At 42.0% G+C, this 14,365-nt stretch overlaps 1 protein-coding gene across 1 annotated transcript in view; it reads right to left on the reverse strand.

Moving 5' to 3' along the window:
* The window catches only part of STON1 (stonin 1), a 41,994-nt gene extending 37,980 nt beyond the window's left edge, over nucleotides 1–4,014 (reverse strand). The window contains exon 1 of the mRNA XM_037528086.2: nucleotides 3,922–4,014. The gene's annotated coding sequence lies outside the window, so the exon portion shown is untranslated. The remainder of the gene's footprint in view (nucleotides 1–3,921) is intronic.
* Between the last annotated feature and the right edge of the window lie 10,351 nt (nucleotides 4,015–14,365).

Genomic DNA, 14,365 nt, shown 5'->3' on the forward strand with positions numbered 1-14,365 from the left:
AGATGGATAAGGTGACCTCTGAGGATTTGGTTGCCTGTGAGAGTTCACAGTGGTCTAAGATGTAGGCATTTTCTCCCACAACTGCCCCCAGAACCACTCACACTGAATATTCCACCTCCACTAAGCCAGTTCATCTTGCCAATACACAAGGTAACAGTCAGACTTTCAAGAAATAGTTTATCATTGTGCTTTCACAGTAATAAGTATTGAAAAGCAATTAGTTTTTCTCTTTCTTGTTCCATGGTAAATCCTTGACCAACCCAACAACCTTGACATCCCATGGAAGACACAGGTAAATGGGAGCCTGAGAGATTTGCATTTCCCTGAATACCATATTGGCAGAGCTCTGAAAACGTAATTTGATTTACTTTAAAAAGGCTGCCTTATACCAAGCTGCTCCAGAATCCCATGGAGCCCCTGAAACTCTAGTCAGGCTCATAAGCTTCCAAGAAATTCTGATACTTCTGGTAGGCAAAGCTGGCTTTCAAGGGTAGATGACTATTACCTCTTGCTAAGTTTGGAGCAATTCCCAAGGACTTTCAGAGAAGTGACAGTAGGAGATAGGAGAGCTGTAAGACAGAAGAGACATTTTACAATTCATCAAAATAAGTTCTTACTAAAGGACAAAATACTTTTCCTTCTCTTTTCTATTTTTTCATATAATTAAAAAAATTAAAATGATGATGATGAAGATAATGATAATGATAGATGTATAGGGAATGGTAGGCTGTAGTGAGTCAAAATGCATCGACTTTGGCCACTGACCTAAATTCAAGATTTAAGTCTAGCATTTAGTAGCTATGTGCCCTTGGGCAACTTAGCATTCTGATTCTAGTTTCTGAAACTGGCTTGTATCATGTAAAAATAGTGTTAGTACTTATCACAAAGAGTTTTAAAGTGAAACACCACATGTAGGTGCCTAATGGTCAATAAATGTTAGCTGTTATCCTTAAAGAGTTTAGAAATACAGGCAAGCATGGAAAAAATCAACATCACCTAGAATTCTACCATCCATTCCAATGCATTTAATTCCAGTATTTTTTGGATGTATTTTCAAAAAAATAGATTACAGGGCTTTTATAACTTGCTTTTAAAATTTAAAATCATACTCTAGGCAAATCCTATATAATTTTATATTCTTGTACAACATGATTTTAAAAAACCACATTGTACTCCTTTGGGTTATTTCATTTCTTACTGACCCCTGCCCTCCTTCCTCTCTGCAAGTACCACACTTCATATATTTCTACTCATCTGACCCACCCCAATGTTAATTGGATGCCTTCAGTTGGTTAATTGGGGAGGCAGCCTTCATCTCACCATCCAAACCACCTGCTCCTGTGTCTTTTTTTTTTCTTCAGTATGAAAGACTTAATAGAATTGGTATGCACAAGGAGAGAAGGATATTCTTTATTATAGTTTCCCAATAAAGCCCCCTAAATTACCCATCCCCTCCTGTAAAAATGCCCAGCCAAATAGGATCCTCCCAAAGTGGGGCAACGGAGGCCTGAAAGCTTGCCATAACTCTAAGGTCCCTTCTGTCAGGGAACCACAAGAGAAGGGTTAAACAGGTTCCAAAGAGCTGGGCGCAAATAAGAGATTCAGAGTTCAAAATGTACCAAATATTCAGGAAGTCAGGACAATTGCTGCCGTTGTCTCTGTCACAGACATCCTCCCTGTGTGTGTCTCTCCAAGCGCCTGCACAAGTCTCTCCTCCACCCTGAATGACATCGAAACCAGAAATGCAAGAGTGTCTGGGATGCCTTTGTTGCCTTTCTTACAAACCCAGAGTCTAGCAATCTATCTGCAAACCCTCAAGAATGACAGCAAACCCAGTTTCACAAGATTCTGTGGGGTGGTGCAAAAGTTGAATAAGGCAGAGAGGCGATGTCTTTCCAAATAGTATGAGGTTGACTTCTGGGCTATTAAATATATTATTAAAAATTCTCAGGAAGCGGAAGAGACTGAAGATTTTTATCTGAGTGCATTGTTTTTCTAAGCAGGGTCAAATAAGTTCAAAACTTAAGGACTTTCTGTTTGAATGAAGTCACAACACTTCCTTATCAATAATATTTTGAGCCACAGTAAAACCCTACTTACTAATTCATACTGTCAAATTCATTCAGCAGAGAAAAAGGAACTCCATTCTTTTTAAAATAAACTTCTTTATGTGAAATTCATGTTTTAAAAAAATCTTTCTGTCCATATAGTTCAACACCTTGACCTGTTTTGATATGCTGTTCAGAAACTGATCTAAAACATTATTAACCACATTCAGTGTTTGCATAGAAACCAAATGGCTAAAGGTCTTGGGGAAGTTTGTTCTCCCTAAAAACAGTAAAAGTTCAACTACCCCCAGAGATCCTGGTCACACAGCTCACTCCTTAAAGTTTTTTCTCTCAAGTTCTCATGGAAACAAACCTCAGCTTCAGTTGCTCCCTTAAAGCTACGAGCCAGTGGTTTGCAATTATCAACTTAGATCAATCCCTTAAAAAACACTTCAGTCTCCAGACTTGATTTGTCCAGACCCATCTGAGAATTAACAAGCTCCTTCATAACCCAGAGAAATGAGCATGTCATGGAAACACTGATTCAACCATAATGAGAACTGACATAAAAACCACACAAATGAACTAAACATTCTTTACTCCAATCAGAGTCAAGTTGAAGTAACAGTCTCAGGATTAAAATAAGTGAGGCTGTTTTTTTCTTTGTGGTCCTGGTCCTGCTCATTTTAGTCTCTTCCATGGCCTTGTTTTCACAACTCCTGTTAATAAGAAAGTCCAGGGGAAAAGGGGGTATTGGGAGAGAGATGAAGAGCTAGAGGAAGAGGAGAGAAAAACCAGGCTGGGGAAGCCAACAAACACTTGCAATTTCTGTCAGGCAAATTAAAACTTGCAGCCTGTGGGAGGCTGTTAATAGTCTGTTTAGTGCAGTCTGAAAACAATCTACACTGAACTTGCAGCTCCCACTAAAAGAGTTAAGTGTGGGTTGAAGTCTTTACTTGCCAAAGATCAGGTTCTGCAGTCTTTTTTCGGTAAGCATTCTTATCTCTTCTTTTTGCTTTTTTCCTTTTCTTTTTGGAATAAAAGGACTAGTGCTCGCTTCGGCAGCACATATACTAAAATTGGAATAAAAGGACTAATTATGTGAAGTAATATTATTATTGGAAGAAAGCACAGAGTGGTTAAAAAAAAGAGATGCCCAATCAGAAGAAATAGTTATATCCTTAAAAAGAATGTATTTTAACCCCCCCCCCCACACACACACACACACACACGATACAGAGTTTGTGGGTCCATGGGACCAACACCAAATCCCAGTGAATGTGATTCCTGCAGGAAATTCCGAGGCCCTTGGCCGGGGTCACCGTCTTCCAGGGCAGGAGGGGACGCCGAGCCGGGGACACCAGCTGCGGCTGAAGCCTGGGGGACAAGAGATTCCCAGGGAACGGAGTAGGGGGTGGCAGCAGCACGAACAGCAGGGGTGAGGGAGAAAGGCCGTGAAAGTCCTGGGCGTGAGGGGATCCAGAAGCCCCCGGGGACCGACGGAAGAGCAGAGGATGGTGACCCAGGTCGGGAAGACGAGGAGATCAAGGGTCCGCACGAGCCCCCAGCTCCGGCCCTGGGCACTGTGTCTGGATTCTGATCTTTGAGGTTTGCGTTTTCTTCTTAGCGCTGGACCCAGGTCACAACAGCGGCCGCAGAACCGAAGCGCGGCAGGGAAGCCCCGTCCGGGCCCGGCCCCCTCCGCGGGCAGGGAGGGCGGCCGTGAGCGCCGGGCACGAGCCCGGGAAATGCCCGCTTCCCTGGACGCCCGCGATTCCCGCCCGAAAACTTTCCCAGAGACCTGCGGGTGACCCCACCCTGGGGAGGGGGCGCCCCTGGCCTCCCAATCTGTCCCCTGGGGCTGGTCACTCACGGGCAACGCGCCTGGGGCTCCGACTCTGGCCGCCGCCATCCACACCGGGAGGAAAAGCTGAGGAGCCGAGGAAGGAGGAGGTGAGGAAGGCGGGGGGCGGGGGGCGGGCGGAGGAGGCTTTGCGGGCAGCGGGGGGAGGCCCGGGCCGGCGGGGATTGGAATGGAGGGGCGGGGAGGGGGCGGCCCCGCCTCGGGGACTCTCCCGTCCCTGCCCCACCCCCTTCCCGTCCAGGGCCGCATTCCCTCCTCTCCGCCCTCCTTTCTCGCCCTGAATTCCCCCAAAGTTTTTCTGGTGTCTGACTCTCCATTCTCTCCCCTGCATATTTCTTCCCCAGTCCCCAGCCCCCAAGACGGAGAAAGGGTGTTCCCCCCACTCCCCACAAAAGAGGAGGGAAGGGGGTATAGGAGTTATGTTTAATGGCCCTGGAGGCAGGTGGCGGGGGCCCTCAGCAAGTCTAAAGCCACCCCACACTCCCTGGAGTCTTGTCGTCTTCAGGTGGTGGATGATGGGGGCTTTGTGCTGTTTTCTGAGTTGCTTTGCTGAGTTTGTCTTGCAATTATAACTAAAGAGTTATATTTGAACCCTCTTTTGAATACCTGCTCTTTTCCTTCAAGTCGATCTAGACTGGTGACAGAGTAAGGTAACAGGGAAAGATGGAGTCCCACCTTGCTGGGCGAGTCAGTATCAGGACATGGGATAACTTAGCAAAAGGCAGAGCTGTATGGACCGGGCAGAAGGCAAATATTTACAGGGTGTCCAGAGTGCTGCACCCAGTGCAGAAGAGAAGGGAGGGCATTTTCCTGTGTGGAGAGGTGGCTTCTAGTCTTTACTCTATCACCTGCTAGCAGGCGACTCTGGACAAGTCACTTAGTATCTCAGCTTCTTCTGCAAGTGCACTGCCTCAAGGGGAAGGAGTCAGAATGAAGGAAGTTCCTCCCAAGTCTTTTATGCTGGAGGAACACCCAACCCCAGAATGGGAGGCTTTAATTGGGTATGAACAGACTCACCGGGGGCATTCCAGGCCTAGGAACATAGTGCTTGGAGGCTGGCAGAACTGGAAGGATTAGGGGAGGCAGGAAGGGTTTGCATGGGAAAATGGAGCTGGGTATGAAGCAGAAAATAGGAAATCCATTAAAGTTTTTAAGTAAAGAATATGTTGATCCAAGTGGTATCCTATTCACTTGTGCATTCCTACTGCCTGGCATAGAGAAGGTACTCTATACATCCTTGTGCACTCAAAATGGGAGTTGAGGAATACTGGCTAGACAGTCTGAAAGATGGACCATCTGGCAAGAGAGAACTTGAGCCCAAGAGGAGGAATTAGTAGGCCCCTGTGAACATCTCAACTTCAAGCACTAGGCATGGATGGTAGAACAGAAACAAGAGAAGTATGACTAAACACTTGTATTGGCAAAGCAATTTGGTTCTGTTTATTTCTTTGGTGATTCTCTTTTAAATGTCCTTTCAGGTGTAGTATTGATTTTGCCCTTGGAGTTCACTGGTGAAATGGTAAAGATATTCAATATCTTATTCAGCCACCAGCTAGTGTTAAAATCTGCTCTAAGAGTTGTGAGGAAGGAAACTGACATTCAGAGAAGGCATGACATTGTCTAACATTACACAGCTGGGGTTTAGGATACTGTTACTCTCAGATAAAATTCCTAATTGTATTTATGCGAAGACACCCTCAACAAACAGAAAAAGGTACCAGGTCCTCCTCCCTTCCCCATTTCCACTAGCTACTATTCCAGTGATGGTCAAGATTTGAAGAAGGGCGAGTGGGAGCATAAAGAATAGGAAGTAAGGGCCTCCCCAGTGGCGCAGCGGGTTGAGCGCAGCACTGTGAAGCTGTCCACAGCTGCAGCGCGGATTCAAATCCCAGCTGGCCAGAGAGATTCCCACATAGTACAGCAAACCTCTCCTGTCTCGCCCGCTGCTCCCCTCAGCAGTGTACTTCGGTCTTTCTGCCTGTTCTGCTCCCTGCTCTGTCTCTGGTGAATTCTGTCACCCTCCTGCACCTCTAACCTGTACCCCAGTGCTTGTATAAAAAAATAAATAAATCTTTAAAAAAAAAAATGGGAGGGAAAATGACTGGTAACTTTTCATATTCTTCTATGTAAATGGGCTGGAGTCAGCCTTGTGGTAATGAGCTGAGAAAGGTTCAGATCAAGGGCAAGGGAGGATGAGGGAAATGGAGGAAGGAAAGGAGGCAACTCTTTTGTTCCTGTGCCCTGACCCCAGGCTTTCTGGCTAAAGCCCCAAATTGAACCTCCTATGTCCTGTGTTCAACCCACCCTTCACCAGTAGCCCTTAGAGGGAGGGCAGCCCATCTCAAAAATACCGGAAATAGCTGGAGAGAAGACTCCAATTGGAAACACTACACTTGACAAATAGCAATTATCATTGCATTTAAATAGAGTTCTGAGTGCACCTTTTAAATTCTATCATCTTTGAAGAAGCAGAGTGGCCTTAATTAGTAGTAGTCCACCTTGTGAAAGAAATCCCTTTTAGAAATTTTGACACTCCTACAAAACAAATAGGCCCATAATTTTCTGAAGACCAGTTATTACTGGTTGAAAATTATCTTTTGCAAAGGACAGGACAGGCCCTTCTGTGTGACTCAAGCATTGACCCAAAGTTGCCACTTTCATGAATGTAAATTTTCTTTCTTATTACTCCACCACATGCTATCAAAGGACTACTTCTGGCAATGTCCCTTTGTATCAAAATCTGGTGGTAAACAGCCCAATCTGGCCTCAATAGCCAAGCTACCACAGCCATTCTCCGCTCATGTAACCTCATTTTACTCCACTACCTGTTCTTTCTCTTACCTACAGTAAGTGGACCCTCAGACTGTGTCATTCTCTTTTCATTAACAGGTTTCCTATTCTTGGCAGCCTTTTCAAGGAAGCCATATAGAACTTGCACACTATTTAGCATAGGGTCCTCAAAGTGTCTACAGATATAACCTAACAGATTAACTTGGAATTCCTCAAAACTCAAATCATTTGAAGTTGTCAGTGTCAATTATATAAATTCAAACCAGTTTGCAGAAATGTCCAATTAGAAAGGGGACTTGGTGGGAACAAGCAAGCATTTCAGGGACAAGCTCAGCTCTAAATGTTTCATAAGAACATTCCTCTCTTTACAACAATAAGTGCCTGTTTATAATATTTATTCTAGACAGAGCAAGAGTTTCTGTAAACCATATTCAAATAATATTACTCAGTGCATGGCTTCAACAGTAAAACAAAAATGGGGGTCCAGTTGTGGAGGAGAATCACCATTTTAGGGCATGATGCATTCTGGCCTGATGTTTGAAAATGCACTGTTTTTAAACAGTTTTTTCTACAAGAAAACCTGTATTTTTGGATAGTAATTTCCAGAGAGAAATAAAAAGTACACATTTTTCAATGAGAAAGTCAATTATAACCAATATCTTGGGGGTTAAACATTTAATCAATGCATAGTGGCCCAAGATTAGCTATCTTTTGTCCTTAGAGATGGGGCACTATTAGGTGTGACTTGGGCTACACTGACTGTAGCTACAACTGGCCAGCATCTCAACCTGCTCCCTAAAATGTATCATATTAGCATTTATTGGACACCTACTATTTATAAGACACTGTGCTAGGCACTGTGGGGGGTAAATATAAGGCATGGCTTCTGCCTCACAGCATCTGTACTGTTCAGGAGATGACATACCTGGAAATAACTACAGGACATAGGCTGACAGTCTAATGCTCCAGAACAGCTATACTAACGATATACAGGAAAGCTGAAGTGAGTTAGAACGTCTTTTTCAGCATCTGAGCAAGATGTGAATGACATTTTGTTCTCTGTTAACTGTTGTTTCTATTCTTGGAGCTGCGGGGTGTCCCACTGGGCTATTTATTCCATTGGTGTTTAAGGAGCAGTAGAGTTGAGTTCAAGGATCATTAAAGCTCCTGGTAAAACAAACAAAGGCTCTAAGAGAGCAGGTGCCTTTTGAGGCCTGTACCCTGGCAAACAGGACAGTAGCCTCCAGCATGTTTCCATCCAGGAGTCAATTCTTCTAATACTCTCTTTATGAAAACAATTATTTTGAATGCTCTATAACCTTTTATTTGAAAGATTTAGAGGCGTTGTAGTGGGTTTTCCTACTCCAGTACTTTGATTGCCAGTTAATTTCCTAATTTAAAGTTAATTACTAAACTGCTTAAAAACTTAAGCCACATGAACCGCTTCCTGACAAGTTTTGTGGTTTTTTTTCTTTTTTTATCACCATGATGTCTGAGGACATGGCCCTTAGCCTAAAACAGGAGCTTTTTCTTCTATCACAGAACAGACTATCCCTTGTGAGTGTGGCAATGCCAGATGGTGTCTTAGCCATCATGGACCAAGTTGCTGTCTTCTTATGTTAAGCTAGAGGAGTTTAAAGCCTTTTAAGAGCTGGGAGCAACTTCCAGGGTTAATGCTGCATAAAACATACACATTTCTGTCTGGAGATTTTATTATTTATTAAAGAAGGTTTTAATTCATGGTCACTTGGAGAGTTTTTACTTCAATTTCTGGTGACTTTCTTAGCTAATTTTTCCTCATTTTACCTGTTTTTTCTCATATTTTTGTTTTGAAAAAAGTATAAACAAGGTTTTGGATTTGTTTTAATGAATAGTGAACTTGGAAAGTGGTTTGTACTGTTAAAAGTTATCTGTTAGCTTTCTTACCAAAAGCAATGGAGAATCCAGTTTCATCAAGTTTGAAAAGTTAGTCGTATTACTCCTAACAGCGTAATGGGGGAGGGGGATTATTTAAAAATATCATAGGACACATGCCATTTACCAGTTTCTAAGTTGTGCCTAGAGGTTCTTATCCCTTCACTCAGAGTGACTAGAATAGAATGTAAACAATGCCCCCCTGGAGTTATATAGTCAACTAACATATCACCAAAACCCCACCCTTCCTATTAAAGAGCCTTATTTTTTCTCATTTGAAATTTCTTCTAACATAATCCCAATTTTGATTAAAAACAAAGCTTATAATATGCATGAAAAAAAGAGCAGGAATAATAGTTACATCTGTACAGAGAGATGTGTGCTTATTTTTCCTCATTTGCCAAATTTTCAACAATCAACATTTAGTATATAACCAAAAAAGTAGGCAATTTCATTTCAATGTCCTGAAAGTTTCATCTTCTCCAGGAAGCAATGCACAAGTGATATTTTTTTCTTTTGCTTTCATGCCTAAGTTGACTTCAGCCATCTATCTGACTCTCTACTCTGTAGACAGACTGAGAATTCTCTGATTTTTCACTTCCTATGCCACAAGAGCCTATATAAAACAGACAACTCTTTTGAGAGATGGGCTGCAGTAACAAGTAGAAGGATGGGGCAGTGATATACAGGGCTCGTGGAGCTGAGAGTTATTTTAAGAGCTGAAGACACTTGATGCCCAGGGTAATAAGGAAAGGGATCCTAAGGCAGCAACTCTAGGCCAAAACTGCTGGCCTGGCAAGCAATTGAGACAGCCTGGAGCTAGTCAAAGGGTTCTAGGAGAGGGCCCTCCCTGGTGGTAAAGGGGTAAGTCTCGGAGCTATCAATCTACACTGACACAAGAGTTCATTCAGACCAGGGAGCTAGCCCACATGGTGCAGCACAGCTCTCCTGTCTTGCCCACTGCTCCCCTCAGCTGTGTATTTCAGTAGATCACCTATTCTGCTCCCCACTCTGTTTCTGGAGAATTCTCTCACCGCCCCCCATACCCCCATACCTCTGGCCTATACCCCAGAAGTTCTTGTATGCATAAATAAAACAAAATAAAACTTTTTTAAAAAAGGGTTCTAAGAGAGCCTTCTTAAAGAAGGTGAAGTTGGCTAAACACCCCACTGAATTTGACCACACTTTGAGATATAGACCTGTGAAAGAATTTAGGGATAAGTTAGTAATAAATACAATAGAAAGAATAGCAAATAAAGATTTTAAAGATAATTATTAATTACAAGGGAAGCAAAAATCTATATAGGAAAGGAAAAGAAAGCATAGCATGTTTCACGACTCAGCTACCAGTAACATTTGAAAAATGATGATATATACTCAGTGCATATCTAATCAAAATGTGGATATAACTAGTTGGAATCCAGGAAAAGAGAAAGTACTTAAGTATATGTGAGTGGTAGGGAGGGGAAGGCAGGTGAAACAGAGGCAAATCCTCATATCCCAAGTGTGAAGTAAGTTAATTATAACTGAGAGAAAGCGAAAGTAGCATGCATTTGGAAACATGGATATAGATACCAAAATATTGAGTAAAAGTGGTTTTTACTGGGCAGCAGGAACTGGGGAAGAGGATCAGGGACTGTTTTTCAATTTCTTTTCCCTTGTTTTGTTTTGTTCTGTAATAAGTATTTTAGAACAGCTTGACTCAAACCTAGTTCAACTTAGACACTGTTTAATTAAAAAAAAAAAAAAATTAAAGCCTCCAGTTATTATCTCTTGTTTGTTGCCCTGTGTGAGAGAATTCCAGGGTAGGATGGATCCACATCACAGTTTGTAATAATGCACTTATGTGGTTGTTTTCTTGTCTAATTAGTGGGCTATGCAAGCTCTCAAGGGCAGCCAGTATGTCTGTTCTGCTTACCACAGTCTCCTCAGCACTAAGCTAATAGTAGGCACTCCACACATACTTGAATAAAGAAGGAAATGGATAAGACAGATTAAGAAGTCTGTTCTTACCTTCTTTACAAAGGTATACATAACTAAAGTACTTAGAGATAAAATGACCCAGTGTCTGGGAATTGCCTTTAAAAACTGCCAGTAGAAAAAGATAAAACATGATTGACAAAATGTTCCTATCAAGTGATGGGGACATAAAGATATTATGCTATCTCTTGACTTTAATGTATGATTAGAAAATGCCCTCAAAAACAAAGTAACAAAACTTATAGAGAAAAAGGACTAGAAAGAAACCCAGCATCATGGCATTAAATACATTAAATTCAGATTAGCTAGTTAGGTTTGCATAACACAGACATATAAATTAAAACAAAGGGTAAGAGAAGAAAAAAATAGAAAAAAATAATGTCAAAGGCCAACACTGTGGGAAGGCCATTAGCCTAAGAAGCTGACTAAAAATTGACTGAAAGAAGGTGTAAGGGGTACTTAATGGAGATGTGGAAAGTTGAATGAAGTACTGCAGTTATAGAAAAAAGTAACATTTTATCTTCCATATATACATAGTGAGAGAGTACCTGCAAGAACAGAACTGAAAACCCCCAACTGAGAAGTCTCATACTATAATAGTGAATAATCTAGGTTCTCAAATCAGGCTATCCTGGATTTGAATCCTGGTTCAACATGTACCAGCTGTGTGACCACGGAAAAGTTGCTGAGCTCCTCTTAGTCTTAATTTCCTATCTGTTAATGGGGATAGTAAAATAAGATACAATTATTGGAGGTTTATATATGTTAAGTCATACCCTTTCCTGACTTATAGTGAATGGTTAATAATTGGTGGTTATTATTTGCCTTGAGAAAGGTCAGCCAAGAGAGCAAAAATCTTAGCAGTTAAAATAGGATAATTCTGCCAAGGAACCAACTGTACCCTTTACAGTCCTGCGCTGTCCCTCAGCCCTAGGAGATAGCCCAGGAAGCACTAACCTTTACATAATAGTCAAGCAGTCCACAAGGATGGCCTGCAGACCCTTGGGGCCAGACACCCTGCAGGGCAATAGGGGCAGCTGGTCTAGGAGCAGGGGCAGCTGGTCTAGGAGCTGGGGCAGCTCACAGACCGTGGGAGATGCAAGTCTCAGCCAGTTAGCAAAAAGGGAGACAATGCCAAGGTTTGCTTTGTCACTTAATAGAAAAATGGGCCAATTGCTCAGGAGAACCAAAAATTTTCCTGACCCAAAGGTCTGAGCGTTTCCACAAAGGCAGAGAGTACACTGAGTAAATGGAAGAGAATGAGGGGAAAGTGAGCTCAGGTCGCCCATATACCTCACAGATACACACGGTTAGATGGACAGCCCAGCAGGCAAGGAGGAACCAGTGTGAGTGCTTTCCATCAGGAAAATGGCTCTGCAGAAATATGTTTTAGAAAGATGGTTTGGAAAGAGGTGGGAGGTTTGGAGTAGAGGAAGATGAGTAGCCCGGACAGTAGGTAGCCAGGGCTTGATTTAAGGTTATCAAGTAAAGCAAGTTAGAACTAAGAGATACTGCAAAGGCGGGAAGATTCAACAAGATAACCAGTGTGATATGCCAGGCAAGGAGAAATCAAAGGTGATTCCCATATCCCCAGCTTAAGTTATAACTAGGTAGAGCCAGTTGCTCTTGCATCAGCCCTCTGTCAAGTTTGTTGAAGCTAAAATCCTTGGACAGATGAGTGGATTAGGGGGATGTGGTGTATATACACAATGTAATACTACTCAGCTATTAAAAAAAAAAAGATGAACTCTTGCCACTTGCAACAACATGGATGGAAATGGAGGAGATAATGCTAGGCGAAATAAATGAGAAGGAAATCCACAAATAGCAGATGGTTTCACTTATATGTGGGAATATAGATAAATAAAACTTAACCAAAATCTATGGAATTGAGGATACAAGATGGGGGAGGAGACATATAGTACAGAAGAGAGGGCACAATGAACTATGGTGGAGTACTGTATGGTTCCTTGGTGGTAGGTGTGATGTGGTAACATACAGCAGGGGAAGTTTGATCTTATAAGCCTCTGAATCACATAGTGTTACCTCAATAAAAATAAATAATAATACTATTTAATATGTTAAATAAAAAGTACATAAAAGTACATTGTTTTAGGAGAAAAAAAAGTCCTTGGCTTCATCTTTGACTTCTTTCTCTCACACTCCACATATCATCCATCAACATTCTTTCAACAAATATTTACTGAATTCCAGGTAGTGTTCCAAGCCAGTGGCCAGCAGTGACCAAGCCAGATCCAAACACCTGCCTTCATGGAGTTACTACCTTCTAAAGGAAGAAAGGCAATAAATAAGATAAATAAGCAAAACATACTGGTAAATATTAAGGAGTGAAAAAAGCAGAGAAGAGTAATAAAGTATATGGGGAAGGAATTGCAATTTTAGATGAAGCTGACAGCAAAGTCTATTATCTTCCAAATAAACCCAAAAACAGACTTCACACAACTTCCACTACCAAAATCACCTCTCACTAGCATCCCACAATACCCTCCTAGCCAGTCTCTCTCTGCTTACATCATTGCTCCCCCACAACTACTCCTCAACATAGCAGCCAATAATTCCATTACAGCCTAAATCAGCTGATATCACCCTTTTGTTCCAAACCCTCCAAAGAAGGAACAGAAATGGATTTGACTAGAAATTCCAAATATAATATCTAGGTACACTGAAGGCCTGGCAGAGTACGAAAACCCTAAGTTTATGATAGAGCTAGTCAAAATGGCTATTTGATGTTTTCCCTCACAGTGCTTGGGAGCCTTGGTAGGAGTGTAGTGAAAATGGCTGGTTCAGTCTCTAGAGAACTGGAAACAGGCAGGTGACAGAAAACAGAAAGGACAAAAGGGCGAGGGACTTGAAGGGCCAGGAAGAACAGGACTGCATTGGCTCATCCAGAGATCCTCAAGGCAGGGTCCAAACACTTCCATTATTTGAGGAATGGGCAGAACAACTTCAGTCTTTTCTCCATTGCAGTCAGTTGAGGACTTGGGAAAGAGCCAATGAGCTGGCCTCTGTGCTGCACACAGAAGGGAACCAGGGATGAGCCCTTGGGTGATCCAGAATCTAGAATTTTGGAGGGTGATTAGTAACTGTATAAAAAGATGCTCACAGAGAGTGAGACGTCAGCAGAAGTGGAGAGGAAGGGGTTTTAGGAACAGCTCAGCTAATGTGGAGACTTGAAAATGGCATGAAATGGGTCTGTGCAAGTCACTAAGAAGAAAGCAGCAATGTATTTTAAGGCCTTGTGACTGGGGGTATGGAGCAAGTACTCCCCTGAGGCATACACTAAAATGAAACAATATTTATGAAATAAACCAAGAGAAGCCAGAAAGAGCTCAGAGTCCTTTGCATGAAGTATGATTACAATTATAATACTTCTCAAGGCAAAACTCAAAGCCTTAATAAAGAATTAACCAGAACTATTCCAATTTAGGGAATTAGAGATCTAAATCAATTGAAATTTGCTAAATTTTTTCAGCTTATTTTAATAGGATTCAGTTGCCCTTATCACATTTTCAGAGAGACTAAAAGTTTGATGTAAGTATGAATTTATTGACATCAATATCCTTAAGCTATTATTCCAACACAGAGAGGGTAGTGAAGAGCTGAAGACAATGATACTAAACCCACAAGATCTGAAGTTTGCACAGCCCACTCACTCAGCGAGAGAGAGAGAGTTTGAGTAAGTCCTCAAAAAGAATCTGTTCCCAATTATAGCAAGAAGTAATGACGGTTTGACAATTTAAGCATTTTA

The sequence above is a fragment of the Talpa occidentalis genome, unplaced genomic scaffold (genome assembly GCF_014898055.3).
Source record: "Talpa occidentalis isolate TD23 unplaced genomic scaffold, MPIMG_talOcc4v2.1 talOcc4.5, whole genome shotgun sequence".
Classification (NCBI taxonomy): Eukaryota; Metazoa; Chordata; class Mammalia; order Eulipotyphla; family Talpidae; genus Talpa; species Talpa occidentalis.